Genomic DNA, 5059 nt, shown 5'->3' on the forward strand with positions numbered 1-5059 from the left:
CGCGGCGCCCGCACTGTCCCCGCCGCCGAGGCGCTGGGGACAGACCCCCCCCACCCCGGCGGGCAGCGCGCGCCCACCCTCCCCGGAGCCTGCCGTGGCCCATGGGGATCCGAGAGTTTCCCGGCGGCGCACCCGGGGGCAAGAGCATCGCCGTGTGAGTAGCGCCCCGAGCGCGGTGGCCCTGGGGACAGGCTGGGGCTCGGGGAGGGTGGACCTGCTTGGGAAGTTTGAGGCATCCTGGGTCCCTCGCCGCTCGCCCCCTCGCCCCAGCCCAGCCGTCCCCGAGGCACCCGGGGAGGCGGGAGGCGACAGAGGGGACATGACGCCCAGGCGACCCGGGGCGCGCGGGGGGTTGGCGAGCGGCGGGAGGGCAGCAGAGCCCGGCCCTGCTGAGGCCACCCCCTGCCCCGGGTAGGGCCCAGCTGCACCCTGCTCCACACCGAAGTCCCCCCCTCTCTTCTCTTTCTGTCCCCCGTCCCCTCCCCGCCCGTGCACCTGCCCCCGGCCTCAGTGGCATGAGGAGGTCACCGGACGTCAGCCCCCGGAGACTGTCCGACATCAGCCCGCAGCTCCGGCAGCTCAAGTTCTTGGTGGTGGACGAGGCCATCAAAGAGGACCTGAAATGGTCGCGCTCCGTGGAGGACCTCACCGGCGGGCCCGTGGGGCTCACGTCCATCGAGGAACGTATCCTGAGAATCACCGGCTACTACGGCTACCAGCCCTGGGCAGCCAGCTACAAAAGTAAGACCCCCTCACGTCGTGGTCCTCGCCCGCTGGGGCGTTCCCCTGTCCTTGTCACAGCAGCCTCCTCGGGGGGGACATGCACGGCGACAAGGCAGGCCCAGGTCTGGCCCTTTGAGGACAAGGCCCGAGGACAGAGTTCTCCTGCACCTTTGGGGCTTTCTGATCCGTTCTCTTAGGCCGCTCCTGCTAATACACCTGTCTCTGTGTTCTTACGCCCCTCCTCCTGAGGTGTCACAATATGGGGACACCCCTGATGTGGCAGACGGTGAGAAACAGATCAGAAACTCAAAGTGTCCTTGATGGTGTAGCCACCCTGCGGTTCTGAGAGGGTTACTGGGCCTGGGTGGCTCAGCTGGCTCGGTTGGAGAATGCACACCAGGCGGTCTGAGATTTGTTTAACTCTTCCCAGTGTCTGCCTGCCCTGATGAGGAGGACAATTCTTGGGGACCTCATTTTGATCTCACTTTGCCGCAGGCCTTTATGGGTCCGCAGCTAGGAGGGTCAGTATGGGTCAGTTTAGATACAGGCATTGGCCCTGGCTACCGGGCGGAGCAGGTGGGACTTTGTCTGCCAGTGGGTCCCACCTGCTGGCTTTGGTGATGCTGTGATCAATTACACAGGCATTACCACTGCCACTAGGACTAATTTGGTACACATTTCTTTTCCCCACTTTGGAAGAGAGAAGTTGGCCACAACAAACTCCAGATATCCGTCGGTGTAACCACAATTAGGTGGTCACATCACTGCGTTTGACTAGCAAGGAGAGATTGTCTTTACCACATCAGTTAGTTGGTATAAGAAATGGGCATTGATTAACTTCATTCGTAATAAAGACTAGATTAACAGCTTGATGATTGTGAGATTTGTTTTTGTAACGTTTTATTGCTTAAAATTGGAACATGCTTTATTGGTCCTTAGGGGGGAAAAATCAGGCTTTGGTAATTTAATCATATTCATCACTAAAAATATGTCTATCTTTAGATTATTCCTAAAACCTTGGGGTCCAAGCCAAAGGTCAGCGGCATGCTAGCAGTTGGCTGGTTAGTTTCAAGTTAATTACAGGAAGACACATAGGACTTGAGTGTTTTGTTTTCATGCTCTTGTACTTGTTTTTGAAGGACTGCGTGATTGCATTTAAGTTGGTGTAAACCTTTAAAGGATGGTCTGTTTTTGCCTCCAATCTCCTGCTCCTGCTCTTAAAATTGTAGCTGATATCCTGGCTTGAGATGACACAGGAAGACAAGGGACTAAATTCTCATTTTGGCTGACAAGCACTGGGCATAGGATAACAATAATTAAAGCCCATTAAAAACCATTTTTTTAAATGGGCGTGGATGGATAGGACATTCAATCTCTGTTTCTGCTTTCTCAATTTCTGTGAGGTAACAGAAATGTTCGATTTCTTATTTCCAGTCTCTGTTTTCTTAATAACTAAGGCAATGGTACGAATGACAGTCTTGATGAAGTCATCACTTTAGCCCCTGAAGTCATAAAAGGTTTGTCTTTATAATGCTTTTTTGTGACTGGCCATGTGCTTTGTGGAAAGCATCACCGAGGTCTGTGACTTTGGGGGCCGGTGAGGAACTTACATCAGTGATGTGATGACTGTTTGATACAAGCATATTTTGTAATTAAAACAGGGGAAAGGCCATATGGAAAATGAGTCCCGTGTACCACCCGCAGTATTTTTAAATACCCCGTCTCTGAGGCTTCCCTGAAGAGCAAATATTAGCAGAAGAGGCTACAGTGATCACTGTAATATGAATAAAATCAGATCATCCCATTCTCTGTATTCCTGCGAGGGTGAAGAATCCTTTATTCCAAGGTATTTTCTTGTTCCTAAAGTGCTTTAGGTGGCAACTGACATTTTGATGCATTAATTGGATTTTAAGTTTAAATTTAGAGAAGTTAATGTTTTATTCATGCAGCCAAGAGGTTTTAGGGCAGCACTATGCTATTTGCTATTTCTACCAAGTTAAAAAAAAATCGTAATACAGCAGCTCGTCCATCTGTAAGTATCAACTAATTACTTGTTTGTTGGTTAGTAATTGCACTCAACAAACGAGGAGAGGTGATGATCACACACAAAATATTTTTCTCATGGTCTCCAGAGCAAATCTGGGATGCGCCAGTCCTCATCCTTAATATTATTATGTCACCTTTCAGTCCTCTTTCGAAGTGGCTTATCTACATCTCACCCAAAAGAGCTGCCAGTGAGAGTTTCTAGACTATTTGAGAGGTGCAGGCCAGCTGCCTTTGTAGCAGCACAAATCATTTGATGGACCACGTATTCATTGTATCCTCTTCATTTCTAGCTTTCGTTTGGGTAGTTAAGTTAATGAGGTGATTGTGAACAGTGCAGAGGTTCTCTTGGCTCATATTCCCAATCCAATCAGTGAAATATGCATGGGTCACTCTAGACAAGGGACTTTTTGCACGAAATTGTTTTTTAAATAGATCCAGAGATCCCTGGATCTGAGACGGACTGAGAGTTAAATGAAACACAGGTAGGAAGGGTCCAGTTCCTTTTCTCAGTGGCTAAAGACCTTCGAGCTCCACGTTCTTTGTGTCTGAACTGGCAGTATTGCTGGGGATTTCTTAAATTACCAGCTGTGAGTGTATCCAGAGTCCAGAAAGCACCTGGTCCACAATAGATGCTCAGTAAGTATTTGTTGAATGAACGAATTGATGCTGCTTGAAACATCCACCTCTGGAAGAGAACCTTTGAATGTATTCTGTCGTGACTTGCATCATTCGATTCTTTATGCTGACTTTCTGCTAGTTGGGGATTGCTTTGCTCTTTCCCGGTTCTTTCCTCACGAGTGCTTTCTGAACCATAGACTAGACCAGAATTCTTGATGATAAGCTTTGGTTTAGCCTGGGATTTCTGATTCTCAGCACTACTGACACTTTGTACTTAATAATTCTTTGCTGTAGGGGGCTGTCCTATACATTGTACAGTGTTGACCAGCATCTCTGACCTCTGCCTATTAGACACCAGTAGCACACCTCCCCACTCCCCCGCCCCAGTTGCGACAATCAAAATGTCCCCTGGGGAGCTGCCCTTGGCTAGGACCTGCTCCTTTAGCCTAAACTCCAGATTTGAGCTCCAAGCGAACTCTCCTCTGCTGACCAGTGGTGCCTGCCTTCTGAGCTCCCAGCCTCCCCCTTTTTCCTTTCTTTCTGGACCACTCCCTAGGTGTCCCTGGTGGGTGACATTAGCGTGAGCTGTTGCCTCTGCCGCTGGTAGTATTCTGCACCCACTTACCACAAATTCATACCCCATAGAAAGTGCTTGAGAATTCAGAACAATCTGGATAGTTTCTCTTAATAACTCCTTTTCCCTTCCCGCCTCTTGTCAGAGTAGAAGACAAATGACCCGTTGGAATATCTCTGCTTCTTTTTCCTTCCTGACTGCTCTGATGGAGCAGTCCCGACTGACTCCCTATCAAATAGGGAGGAGATGGCTGTAGAAGAGAAGAGGAGGGTCAGGGAGACCAGGAATAATCCACCCACACAGTGGACAGCTGGGCCCAGGTGTCCGATGTGGTGGGAGAACCGGTGACATTTCTGCACAGGGATGATTAAAGTAGCATATTTTGGACATCCCAGATAAGGCTCCCATACAGGATGAGCGAGCGTCTATAAATGCTTCTTTGTTTTCATTTATTCTTTAGCAAACTTTTGGGGAGCATTCACTGTGTGCCCAGATACAGAGATAAGTGGTGGAAGACAGAGGTCCTGCCCAGGTGACAAGACCCACAGGCACCTGCATTAGAAAACAGCCACATTAGGGCGAGGGGATACATTCAGGGTGAGCAGAAGGTTTGCCTTTGCAAAAGGTTTCCCTAAAGGGTGTTTTCAAATAGTGAACTCACAAACCTTTTTCTAGTTAAAAAAATAATTTAGGGTTAACTGGTTTTTTGGATGGGAGTTATGTATATGGTGGTGTAACTAAATGTCTTTTGAGTAGATTTATCAACAATGCATGGTGCTGGTATAGGGAGATTAAAATGATTTTATTTTGATTCTTTTAGAATGCCAATGGGTTAAGTTTTAAGTCATTGGCACAGTGCAGGGCAGGCTAGTCCCAAAAGACTACTCATGATTAGTCCACTCTAGCCTGCCCTTGGTGATGTGAATCCAGGCCAGGAACATGCAGGTTACTGAGCAAAACCTAGCTTGTCTGCGGGGAAGTTTTCTAGCACAAGGTGAGAAAATGTATTGGGCACTGAGTAACACTCCTGGTGACGACAAAATGGCATGCTTCAGCATCCTCCTGATTTAAGTGTTGCAACAGGTTTGGATGAGGTGA

This window comes from Galeopterus variegatus, unplaced genomic scaffold, assembly GCF_000696425.1.
Source record: "Galeopterus variegatus unplaced genomic scaffold, G_variegatus-3.0.2 Scaffold3914, whole genome shotgun sequence".
In the NCBI taxonomy this organism is placed as follows: domain Eukaryota; kingdom Metazoa; phylum Chordata; class Mammalia; order Dermoptera; family Cynocephalidae; genus Galeopterus; species Galeopterus variegatus.